Raw genomic sequence first — 13,382 nt, 5'->3', positions numbered from 1 at the left:
CATGACATAGTGAAGTATATATTCAAAACTAGTGATGTAGTTTGGGGCAAGACGCTTAATCTCAGTGAACCTCAGTTTTCTCATCTGTAAAATGGAGATATAAATATCAGCTTCTCCAGGTTGTTAAGAGGATTAAATAAGATGTGTATGTACGTACATGTACAAACACAGGGTTATGTTACTCCTCTTCCTTGTTTTTGTATTATTATTATTATTTACAGTCTTTGGCTGTCAGGGACGATTCCAATCATCTTGCAAATTCTGAAAAAACCCAGTTAGATGAGTCACTTTTTTTTTTCTGTCTGTGCCATGTGGCATGTGGGATCCTAGTTCCCCAACCAGGGATCGAACCCGCATCCCCTGCAGTGGAAGTGCAGAGTCTTAACCACTGGACTGCCAGGGAAGTCCCAGAAGGTTCATTTTTAATTACATGTGGTTGCATGACTTAGACTATCTCCGTTAATCCTACTTTAACTATTAAAAAAAAATAGGAGAAGCATGTTACTGATGGGAAACTAAGGTCAGAGAGGTCAAGTGTCACCTGGTAAAGAAGTAATAGAGCTAGCCTTAAAATTCAGGTTTTCTGACTTCAGTATTTTTCTTTAATTCATAATGTTCTGTGTGTGAGACGGTCCAATAACAGTTCAGAGCATGTTATTTTCTCAATGGCTGAATTGTCTCCTATGGACCTTGACTATAATACTTTGCATCTGATGTGGCACAAAGCTTTTTCATTTCTTCTTACACATCTTTGATTTTACGATCTTCAAGCATGCCTTACTCCACATTGTGTCCAAGAGTTGAAAATGACATTCTTAGCAAACAAACTTTTAAGGTTTCCTGTGCAAAAAGGGCAAAATTTTGTTGACTGCATCTCTCAACACTTCCTTTACCTTTTCATTCCTTAGACTATAAATGAAGGGGTTCAGAAGACGGGTCCCCATTATGGTGAGGATAGCTGTCACTTTGTCAAATTCCAGGGAATGACTCTGGCTGGGTCTCACATACATGAAGATGTTGCTCCCGTAGGCAATGGAGACCACAGTGATGTGAGAAGTACCGGTGGAAAAGGCTTTCTGACATCCTTGGGCCGAGGGGATGCGCAGGATGGTAGAAATGATATAGGTGTAGGACACGTGGTGAGCACCAGCGAGGTCAGGACCACGAGGGAAGATAAGAAGCAGCTTATCATCTCAATGAAATGAGTGTCTATGCAGGCCGCCTGCAGTAAAGGAGCGATGTCACAGAAGAAATGACTAATTTCTTCAGTGCAGTATGGCAATCTGGACACCACAATAGTTGGGCAAAGCACTGACGGGAAGGCCCCCTCCCAGCAGCCCAGAACTAACAGGAGGCAGGCCCTGCTATTCATGATGATGGTGTAGCACAGCGGGTTACAGATGGCCACATAGCGGTCAAAGGACATCACCTCCAAGAAGATAAACTCCACTTCCCCAGAAAGAAGTAGAAATATGTTTGGATGACGCAGCCAGCAAAAGGTATGTTTTTCTTTTCCTCTAAGAGGCAAGCTAGCAACTTTGGGGCAATAGTAGTTGTGAATAAAATGTCCCAAAATGACAAACTATTGAGGAAGAAGTACACTGGTGTTTGGAGACGATTATCAGTCCATATTAAGGAAATGATAACAATGTTTTCTGTTATAGTGAGTGTATAAGCCAGCAGGAGAATGAGAAATAGCAAGATCTGAAGCTCCTGGACAGAGGGAAAGGAGACAAGGGTGAATTCAATCATGCTAGTCTGGTTTCTCACGGCCATTTCTGTGTGAGGGGTGAAGAAATGAAGAAGGTTAGAACAGTTTAAGATGTCTTTCAAATGTTTTATGATTTCACTAAATATAGAATAGAGAGAACATTCAAGAGTGAGGGGTTCTAATTCTGTCTGTGGCCTTGGGCAAATCAAATTATATCACTAGGCCTCAGTTCTCATCTATATAATTGATGTGCTGGGGGAAAAAAGGCAAACAGCAACTCTGTGATCATTTTAAACTTTAACTATTTGATTTTTATTTAACTAAAATATTTCTTCTCTCTTTTTTTCCTTCCTTAAACCCAAATGTATTCAAACTAACTGAAATATGTAATTAACTGAAAATCATTCAAGTTATTTTGATCATATATTTTAATCATTTAATAATATGGATATCCTAGCTGAAAACCTCAGATTATATTTATTGAAGGAAGAGAAGCTATCAGACAGATTCTATTTTCATTCCTCTGTTAAGACTGACTAGCATATCATGAACTGAAGGATCCTTTTAACCTATCATTATTGAAATAACAACTGAGTTATTTCAAATGAGTTAAGATGAGATAAACAATAGGTAAATTTTTAAACAGAATTAGCAATTAGGAAGATATATCAAAAGAATTTATCTTTAATGACGCAAAGAGAGATAGACATTGAAAATATGAGACAATGTTCAAAGAAATGAAAGGAATGGGAACATTTATATACATAGTTTGTATCCTTCAGGAGAGAGAACAGAGTGAGTGAAGGTGGGGCAGTACTTAAAAGGGAAACAGATTCAGGACACTCAAGGGAGAATATGGAAAACAACCAGAAAGGGAAGATCACTTATATAGGAACAGCAGTTAAAATGACTGTCGGTTTCTCAACAGCAGCAAAGGAAGCCAAAACTTAGTTAAATAATATCTTTAAAGTATGGTGAGAAAATGATTGCCATCTCAGAATTGTATATCTAGTAAGATTATCTTCTATCGTAAAATAAATATATTACAGACAAACACTTCGGGAATTTATTACCAACGGACCAGCTGTAAAGTAATTTCTAAAAAATACAATTCAAGAATAAAGAAAATAATTTTAAGATAATTTAATATGTAGAAAGAAATAATAAAAAATAAAATGGTGAACGTGTACATAAATCTAAATGAAAATTCTTTGTAAAAAGTCATAATAGTGCTGAATTCGTGAAGTTAAGCTAGGATGACAATAGAATGTGAGAGTGGAGAGGAAAAATTGGAGCTTCCAAACCAAATGGTACAAGAGGGGATAAAATACTGTTTCATGTTAGATTTTAAGTTAAATAAACTTGATAAATTTTCTAGGGTACTCACTGAAAGAATAGAAACAGAGTATAATTTCCAAATTTGCAGACAGGAAAAAATGTTATAAGAGAAACAAAACTCAACTGTAACAAAAATATAAATAAATACCAACAGTTAACACAATTAGGGCTTCCCTGGTGGTGCAGTGGTTAAGAATCCACCTGCCAATGCAGGGGACACAGATTCGAGCCCTGGTCCGGGAAGATCCCACATGCCGCGGAGCAACTAAGCCTGTGTGCCACAACTACTGAGCCTGCGTTCTAGAGCCTGTGCTCCGCAATAAGAGAGGCCACGATAGTGAGAGGCCTGCGCACCGCGATGAAGAGTGGCCCCCACTCGCTGCAACTAGAGAAAGCCCTCGCACAGAAACAAAGACCCAACACAGAAAAAATAAATAAATAAATTTACATATTAAAAAAATTCATAGTTAAAAAAATTATATTCTGGACCTTTGCTGGCCGATATTGTAGCCACAAGCCATGTGTGGCCACTGAGCATTTGAAATGTGGCTAGTTTGTTTTGAGATGTGCTGTAAGTATAAAATGCATTATGAATTTTAAAGATTTGCACCAAAAAAAAAAAGAACGTAAATTACCTTAATAGAGTTATGTTATTACATGTTTAAAAGATAATATTTTTGGATATAGTGCTACTAACCTTCCGGAGTCTGTCCCCAAGAAGTGTCCGCCTACCTGGCGGACCTGGTGTCACTCACGCCAGTAGAATAAGACCGAGTTCAGTTCAGAAGCAAAGGATGGTTTTATCCTTTGATCAGAGAATGGAGAGGTGCGTACTCCCATTCTGGAGCACAGGCTTCCGGGACAGGCGGATGGCGAGGGCGGGGCTGCTTGATAGCGTGTGGATAGTGTCGGGCGCAAGGAGTTCTCGCGAGGCTGGAGCAGCTCCGCGGCTCACGCTCCACACAGTGCCTGGTGCAGCGTCTCTGCACACGGCCCGCCGCCGCCATCTCGAATTGGGTGTAGCACAGCCCCTCGAGCTGGGGTGTCGTCGTCGGCATTTCCCGCGAGAAAGTCTGGTCTGATGTGCAGGGGACGAGGCCTCCGAACGCGGCCCCCTATGAGCAAGTGGAACTAGACTGAGCACAGAAGAAAAGAAAAAAAAGGTTAGACCTAATTTTATTACCCAGATTCTGTTTTTATTTCCTGGGAATTGTTAATGGTCTTTGTTGGTGACAAACCCCTCCTCTGCCTTTTGTCTCGCTCGGTCTTGAGGGGGCCTGAGGGTGGAGGTCTGTCTCCTGTGAGTGCCTCCTGCTGAGTGTGGGTGTCATCATCACCCTGGGGGAGAAGCAGAGCTGCTCCCCAGCTGCTGCCTTTAGATGCGTGTGATGGTCACCAGGCCTCGGCCCTGACTGTTTGTCTCCCTCAGTGAGCACCACTTGTTTATCCTTTTGGAGACAAAGGACACCAGACAATGTAGGATGCATGGCCCAAATATTAGCAAGAGAATAATGGTCTTATATCAAATTTTTCCTAAAAATGAAGGTATCTTGGTCTTTGGCGAGGCTCACTGCCGTGGCCTGAATATCCCTGGTCACACATTGCTGTTTTTCGGAAGAGAAGCTTCAGGTTAGAGAGAGGGTCACACAAGTAGTCAGGGGTGGCTCTTGCCCCGTATTGTCTCTTTGGAGGTTGGGGCTTGGGGGCCTCTTCCATAGAGTTGATGTACTCATGGAGTGACCCCTGCCACTTCAGGCCAGAATGGGTGGCTAGGATCACTGAGTGGGGTCCGTGCCACTTAGGAGCGAGCTGGTCTTGCAGGCTCCTGTTTTCCAGGTTAGGTGCACCCAGTCTCCTGGCAGGAAGGGGTGCAGAGTCAGGTCAGGTAGGGGCAGCACCTGGTGACCATATTCAGCAAGAGCTCTCCTGGTTTCTCCTACCTGGAGGCACACTTGAGTTGTTCCATTTCAAGGGACTTCAAGGTGTCCCTTCTCTGGGACTTGAGGAGTGGGTCTACCATACATGAGTCTGAACACATTTAACCCCAGGCAAAGCAGGACCATTGAAAGCAAGTTAATACAATATTTTTGAGTTTCCTGACATAGCTTTGCTAAGGCCCATTTCAAGGCCTGATTGGTTTCAAGGCCTGACTGGAGCTCTCTACTTTTCCTGATGATTGGGGTCTCCAGGTTAAGTGCAAGGTCCATTTCATGCCCAGGGAACTCGTTATCCCATTTGTTACTTGAGACACAAATGCTGGACCATTATTGCTTTGTAGGGGTCCTGGGAGCCCAAACCTAGGGATTATTTCTTTTAGTAATGCCTTAGCCACTTCAGCTGCCATTTCAGATCTAGCAGGGAATACTTCTCTCTACCCAGAAAATGTGTCCACTAGCACCAAGAGATACCTGAAATTGCCCAGTATTCTCAGCATGGCAGTCTTCTCCAGGGTATGTTCCTCTGGTCTGAATGGACCTTATCTGGGAGCGTGGGGGTTCTGGTGCTGGGGCTGTTCACTGTGCAGATGGGGCAGGTCTCGACTCTCCGACTAACTATACTTTCATGCCAGGAGTTACCAAGACCTCAACTCAACTAATCGATTATATAGGGCTTCCCTCCCATATTGAGGCCCGTTATGAGCCTCCCTGATGGCTTGACAAGCTGCAGTTTGGGGAAAGAGGTATTGCCCATGTTTATTAACTAGCCACCCACGGCCTCCTAGATCTTTACTGAAGTTCCATTTTCGGGCTTTGTGTAATTCTTCTTTTGTGTAGATTGGGGAATAATTGGATGGATCTGGCTTCAAGGTATGATGGGTGGCTGCCAAGTTACTGGTCTGGGGCTGCCCTTTTGGCGGTTGCATCCACCTTGTTGTTTCCCTTTATTACCTCCGCATCATCCTTTTGGTGACCCCTACAATAAATTACTCTGTCTTTTTTGGAAGCTGTACTGCTTCTAAGAGCAGTATGTTTAAGCCATGTTTCACTTGTTTATTCTCTGTAGTAATAGCCCCGTGTGTGTGTAGGACGGCATACGAATACCGAAAATCTGTGTAAACATTTTAAGAACTTCCCTGTCCCAAGCTCTAAGGCTTCCCTCTTCTAAGAGCCATCAGCTCCACCTTTTAGGCAGAAGTCCTGGAGCTAGGCTTCTTGCTTCTGTGACTTGGGTTTGGGAGGTCACTGTGTATCCCACCAGCCTTTTTCCTTCTCTCATAAAACTGCTCTGTCTGTGAACCATTCCTCTTTGGTGTTTGGGAGAGGCTCGCTTCCTAGGCTGGGACAACTGGAATAGATTATATATGGTTTCTATACAATCATGCTTCAGGGGCCCAGGTTCTGTGGGTAGCAGGGTGGCAAGATTTAGTGTGTGACAGGTTTTTATAGGAGCCACTGGGTTGTCTTAAAGCACAGCTTGACTTTGAATTGACCTTTGGGGGATAGCCATTCTGTTCCCTTAGAACTTACTAAAACCTGAACCTGGTGTGGAGTCCATATAGTGATTAGCTGAACAAATGTTAACTTTTTAGCATCCCTTAGCAGGGGCAAGAAGGCCATCCCTTAGTGGTTTGATCTAGTTGTTTAGAGAAATAAGCAACCACCTAAGTAAGGGGTCCCAGTTTTTGAGCTAGTACCCCAAGGGCAATTCCCCTTCTCTCATGAAAGTAAAGGTCAAAGGGTTTAGCTAAATCTGGGAGGGCCAGGGCAGGGTAATTGCTTTTTCAGTTCTTAAAACGCCCCTTCCCACTCTGATTTCCATTCAAAAGGATCATTATCCTTTCCTTTCAACTATTCATACAGAGGCCTAGCTATTAGACCAGAGCTAGGGATTCAGATAGGGCAAAACCCAGCCATCCTCAGGAAACCTCTAAGCTGTCTTCTAGTTTTGGGTGGGGTCAGGCTGAAAAATGGCTTTTTTTCTTTCATGGGGTTGGCTTCCCTGACCTTCTGTGAGAATGAAGCTGAGGTAGGTCACCCTAGTTTGTGATATTTGAGCCTTTTTCTTGGGAGGTTCTATTTTTACTTCCTGGGAATTACTAATGGACCATGCTGGTGACAAAACCAAGTTAAATAAACTGTAGTATTAAAATTTACTTCATCTTTCTGTTTTGCTTTTTAAAAATGGGTTTCTACACACTTTACCCATGTGATAGTGGCTTCGATAGTGGAATAAGACTTTTCTGTGTTCTACAATTAAAGGGACAATGTAAGAAGAACTTAAGAAAAAAATCTCAGTGGGAGAAACCCCAAATCAAGTAAACCATCTAGCCATTTAATCCACAGGGGCAGAGCAAAGAAAGAGAATCAAAGTCCAAGACCAGGGAGGCCAGAGGAGAACAAGAATATTAAAGCAAAGGTTCAGAGGATGTTTTGAGAAGAGTGGCTACAAGCAGCAGCATTTCCTGAGTCACTGGATTCAAACATGGTCTAGAAAGTGGTATCCAAGACCTGACTCCAGGTAGATTCTTGTTCCTTTAAAGGCTTCTAGGTTCATCCTGACACTTATCGCTTAAGTTGCAATTTTTTTGGTCAATAATACTGGCTTTACTTTTACAAAAATAATCATTCAAGCTAAGAGAATAGCATTATTTATGCTCTGCTAGTTCACTTAGGGTAGGAGGAGTAATAATGCCTGTGATTACTGGGATGCTAAATTAGTGAAAAACAACAGAGTCGATTATTTAATCATCCCTTTATTTTACATTCCATTGTTTAAAAATAATGTTTTAATGCCTGTGGCAATAATATTCTACAATGACATCAAAAAGACATCCTTCATTGTCCTGTTGGAAGTTTTTTCAAAAGTTTTTATTAAATAGTAAACAATTAAAAAATAATATTAATGGAAAATATGTAAAGTATACAAAACTCCGATACAATGAACACCTGGGTCCCACTACCTAGTTTAAGGAGTAGAGCGATGTCTGTACGTTGGATGTTCCCAGTGAACCTTGGGCTGATTCCATTCCCTTCACTCCCTTTACACTAGAAGTCATCACTCTCCTAAATTTTGGGTTCATTTTTCCCTTGTTTTAAAGTTTTACCTCATGTGTCCATATTGCAAGTTTTTGATCTTTATATTAATTTAATTCTACTGAAATTTTCTTTTTTTCACTGAAATTTTTACTTTTTCGACATTTATGTCATCGCATGTGTGTGAAAGTAATTCATTAGCCAAAGTGTAGTATCCCATTGTGTGAGTAGATCAACATGTATTTTTCTGCTGTTGTTTTTATTTATAAATAATATGAATTTCCAGAATGTAAGAACCCTTTTCTTTTAAACATCCATAATACTTTGGTGGGTTCTTCATACCTGTCAATAGGTATAGATATGACACAAAGATACTATTACCAGCCTCCCTGCAAGAATTCCTTCTATTAGGGAAAAGAAAAATAGAAAACTTTATTCAGTTTGGATTTGCCCAGTAGCAGACAATGAGACGAGGGTTTGGGTATAACCCAATTTATTTGAAAGATGATCCCAAGAAACATGATAAGGGAATGCGAAAGTGAGTCAGGAAAGGATAGTCAATTAAGCAAGTGTCAATGAATAGTTTACTGCTGTGGGGAACTGGGGCTCAATCACACTGGAGATTTTCTGGAAAAATGGTCTGTAAACACCTCCAAGTTGTCCCACTAGGGTGAAAAGGAAGCTAGGGTATTTTTGTACTGACTCCTGCCCCACATTGGTTCGTGGCCTGCCTCATATATGTAAACCAAAAAAAGTCCTTGGCCAGAGACTACTGCCAGGCAGAGGATGTGGGGAGTCCTCAGGACATAAAGACATTATCTGAAGGTGACCTCTGGAGTGGGCTGGAAGGATGTGAACAGAGGTCCTAAGAAATGCTATGGTCATAATTCATTCACTTCTTAAACTATTACCTTTCCAAAATGCAAACCATGTAATACTGCTCTGCTTCTTTAGGATCTTCAATAATTTATTGCTTATACGTTGCATTAAAATAACTTAATAACTTTGCATAGTATTATGGAACTAACACTCAGACCCAGCCTACCTCTGTAGTCCCCTCAAAGCCATGTGTTTACCTAGTAGCGCACACATCTCTCTCAGGCACAGTCTACTATTTAGCTAAAATGTCCTCACCATTGCCCAGACACACCCCTTTCATTTTTCATTCATTCATTGACTTGTTCTTTCAAGAAACACATATTTATTGAGCATTTACTATGTTGAGCACTGTAGTTACAAAGATCTAGAAGTCCTGTTCTTTAGAAGCTCATACCTGAGCATGGGAGGTAAACATACACTTGATGAAAATAAAAGGTAATAAATATTTAACAGAAATATGTAAAATATATAATGATTAATCCTGTACAGATGTTGGAGAAGGTTTCCAAAAAGCATTTAAAATAGATTCATTCACAATTTTGTGCCTTTAAAAATTTTACTCTCGCCACTTGGGATGCCCTTCCCTGATTCTTCTGCTGGAAAATCTTCTATACATCCTTCAAAATCCAAGTTAAATATTCATTTTCTTTGTGGAATATCCCTGTCTCAGACATAGTTAAGTGCTTATTTCTTTGTGTTCCAATTTTACATCATAGCATACAGCATCAATTAATCATGTGAAAATAAGATTGGTAAAGTGAACCTCAAGAGTAACAGTTAACTAGATGCAGGGAAGTGAAGAAAAGGAGACAATATTTACAGTTCAGAACTGTCCAGCCCTTCATTTGTTAACAATAAATGAAAGTGTGACTTCTCAATGACACTTTGTTGATGGCCAGAACCCCAGTCTATACATTTGTCAGATGTTATTAAGCATCTGTTAAGAACAGATTCGTGTTCTTCTTTGAGAGGAATAAACTGTAGTAATCGTTAAGCCAAGAGAAGTGATAGAATCAGAGATAGTTTTAATTTTATCTTAACATGTAAACATTTTATGACTTGCAATAAGTTACTTAGCTAATTTAAATTGCTATGTTTTAATTAGCAAAATGGAGATATTTAAACCTACATCATTGAATTGTAAAGATTGACTTGGATGCTTCTTTAAAGCAATTCACACTGTATCTTGAACATAATAGGGATTTGGCAAATGTTATCTTCCTCTCTTCTCTGTTTCTTAAGAAATACATTTTAATTAATAATTTTTTTTAAAAAGCTAAAGAAAGGCATATTTAGTTCACAAAGTTTTCCTTTGGATATAATTCTTCAAGAATATTAGGGGCAAAGAACACTGTTTAAGAGTGTGCTGGGCTTCATAGCCAGACAGAGTTTAAGTTCCCACTGGTCATTCGTGTGGTGTTAGGCAAGCTCTCTGAGCACACACTCTTCAAATGCACTATGAGAAGGATACAAGTACCCAACTCACAGGTCACTGTGAAGAATAGATATTATCTGTAAAGGGCTTAGTACAGGGCTGAGCATGTAATGAGTACATGGTAAATGTTAGCCAGTAGTAAGTATAATAAAATGTTTTAATTTAATATAAACTATTTTATACATTAATTTATAATTATGTAATATTTTGAGGCAAAATTGGATGAAGCTGTTTCCTGTGATAGTTCTCACAATTACTTTTCCTTCACTTAGTCACTAAAATGCTGAACCCTTGAATATATGATCCCACAAATATATGATAGATGTTGGAATATTGGAATTATACATTTTATCTCAATCCAACATCTATTTATGTTTTTTTTCCACGTTTATTGGAGTATAATTGCTTTACGATGTTGTGTTAATTTCTGTACAATAAAGTGAATCAACTATATGCATACACACATGTCCTCATATCCCCTCTCTCTTGAGCCTCCCTCCCACCCTCCCTAGCCCACCCCTCTAGGTGGTCACAAAGCACTGAGCTGATCTCCCTGTGCTATGCAGCTGCTTCCCCCTAGCTATCTAATTTTACATTTGGTAGTGTATATATGTCAATGCTACTCTCTCACTTTGTCCCAGCTTACTCTTCCCCCACTAGGGGGAACTCAACTCCGTTCTCTATGTCTGCACCTTTATTCCTGCCCTGCCACTAGGTTCATCAGTACTGTTTTTTAGATTCCATATATGTGCGTTAGCATACGGTATTTGTTTCTCTTCTTGACTTACTTTCTATTTATGTTTTATCTACAGCTAACAAATTGTAAAGAGATGTAAACAAAGACTTAGAAAAAAAGCCAAAAAAGACCGTTTTTCCAATTTGCCAAAAAAGTAGACAAGATAAAAATTCTTAGGAAATATCAGAAATGCTGCTGCTGCTTAAAACTGCTACCAAAATTTGAGACTTTGTCAAAGACATTTAAAAGAAGCAAAAATACAAGCTTAAACATTATATTAGATTGAAAAGGACTTATAGTAAAGAAGCAAGCTGATAGACATTAAATCATAACTGTAGATGGAAAAGGATAAACTGAAGCTACCACCAGAAAATGTTTGAGATACCAAGAAAATGTAAATTTTTGTTGTGATTAGCTGAGATTTATAGAGCATATATCGTGTGCTGAGCACTATGCTAGGTTCTTGCCATTCTTACCTAATTTTATTCTCCTAATGACCCTATGAGGTAAATGCTTATCATTATGATCCCTCTTTTACAGTTAGAAAAATAAGACTGAGAGCGTGGGAGACTTGTTCAAAACCATACGTGTGGTGGGTACCTTGGCTAGCATTCATCCCTGTGTTTGTCTTACTCTGTTACTGGCTGAATTGTGTTTTTCCCCCAAATTCATATGTTGAAGGCTTAACCACCCCCTCCAGACCCCATATCACAGAATGGCCGTTTTTGGAGATAGGACCTTTATAGAGGTAATTAAATTAAAATGAGGCTGTTAGGGTGGACCCCAATCCAATGTGACTGGTATTCTTATAAGAAAGGAAATCTGCAGACACAAAGAGACACCAGGGATGCACTGCCAGGGGAATGGCCACGTGAGGAGGCAGCAAGTGGGTGGCCAGCAGCAAGCCAAGGAGAGAGGCTGTCCTCTCAGTGGAAACCAACCCTTCTGTCTCCTTGATCTTAGACTTCTAGATTCCAGAACTGTGAGAAAATTAATTTCTGTTGTTTAAGCCACCCAAGTTTGTGATATTTTGTCGCCAAAGTCCTGGAAAAGTAAGACACTTCCAAGCCCAGCTCTGCTCTACTGCCTCTCATATCCAATGTATGATTTGTGATACTGATAATAGCGTGCACTTTCTCGGTTTGTTGTTTACCCTCGGCATCACGTGGCTGCCTGCGAGCTGGGGCTCACAGCTGCTGCCCAGCATCACGAGAGAGTATCCCACCACACATCGTGAGCCTGGGAAAATATCAAAATTCAAACTTAGAAGCAGGGTTTCTACTAAATGCATGTGGGTTTTGCATCATCAGAAAGTCAAAAAATCATTAGTTGAACTATTGCAAGTTGGGGACTGTCTGTATTTCATTGTTTTAAATAGCCTCTTCACCCATTTGTGCCTCACCTTGCTGTCTTTGGTTCAGTAGTATGAAGGTTATTATTTATAGACTCCTTACTTTGTATGCAGGGCTTCCCTGGTGGCGCATTGGTTGAGAGTCTGCCTGCCGATGCAGGGGACACGGGTTCGTGCCCTGGTCCGGGAAGATCCCACATGCCACGGAGCGGCTGGGCCCGTGAGCCATGGCCGCTGAGCCTGCGCGTCCGGAGCCTGTGCTCCGCGATGGGAGAGGCTGCAGCAGTGAGAGGCCCGCGTACCGCAAAAAAATAAAAATAAAAAATAAAAATAAAATAAATAAATAAAATTAGATAATACATGAGAATGTGTTTCTGTAAATGGCAAAGTTCTATACAAATGAGGGGAAACAAGTGACTGAGCAGCCCATCACCACATACAGCCTTTGAAGAAGCAGAACTAACTCAGAGCCTGGGAGTATGTAGTATCTATGTCAAGTCAGGAATAATTTATTCCTTCCTGTCACAGACAGACCTATTCCTGAACATAAAGACTCAGTATGTACAGGATGGTAGAGGTCAGCCTGTGGCCTGATGTTAACATGAAATGCAAACTCTTGGCTACTCCAGCTGGGCAAACACCCAACAAAAACAGAGAATAACAGAGAATGAAAAAGTCTCCTTTCTACCCATAACAAGGAAGTGAGTGGGTCCAGGAGCAAGAAAGAGTGCATCTATATCACTATGAATGGATATTCTAAGGTTTGTTCTAGGTGTAGAAATTAGATGGCTACAATGGAACCGAATGTAAATCATCCTTCAAGAACAGAAAAGGAGTCAAAATTAAGACATCATTGTTGCATAATGATAGGAACTGAAAATAATTTAGACTCAGTTTAAATACTCCTTTCCTGATTTGAACTCATACCCTGAGAGGATTGAAGCCTGTGAGTTTATGAC

General features: G+C 40.4%; 1 long non-coding RNA gene and 1 pseudogene across 1 annotated transcript; one reads left to right on the top strand and one right to left on the bottom strand.

Annotated features, from left to right (window-relative positions):
• Positions 1–830: 830 nt before the first annotated feature.
• Positions 831–1,776, bottom strand: LOC101327869 (olfactory receptor 6M1-like; annotated as a pseudogene).
• A 2,265-nt stretch (positions 1,777–4,041) lies between these two features.
• On the top strand, positions 4,042–12,709 carry LOC141279242 (uncharacterized). Its single transcript, XR_012333212.1, has 3 exons — positions 4,042–4,212; positions 7,333–7,507; positions 12,538–12,709. It is a non-coding gene; the product is annotated as an uncharacterized lncRNA (long non-coding RNA).
• The last annotated feature ends 673 nt before the right edge of the window (positions 12,710–13,382 follow it).

This window comes from Tursiops truncatus, chromosome 8 (genome assembly GCF_011762595.2).
Source record: "Tursiops truncatus isolate mTurTru1 chromosome 8, mTurTru1.mat.Y, whole genome shotgun sequence".
Taxonomy (NCBI): Eukaryota; Metazoa; Chordata; class Mammalia; order Artiodactyla; family Delphinidae; genus Tursiops; species Tursiops truncatus.
Note: the sequence above shows the minus strand (reverse complement) of the source record. Positions and strands in the feature narration are given on the sequence as shown.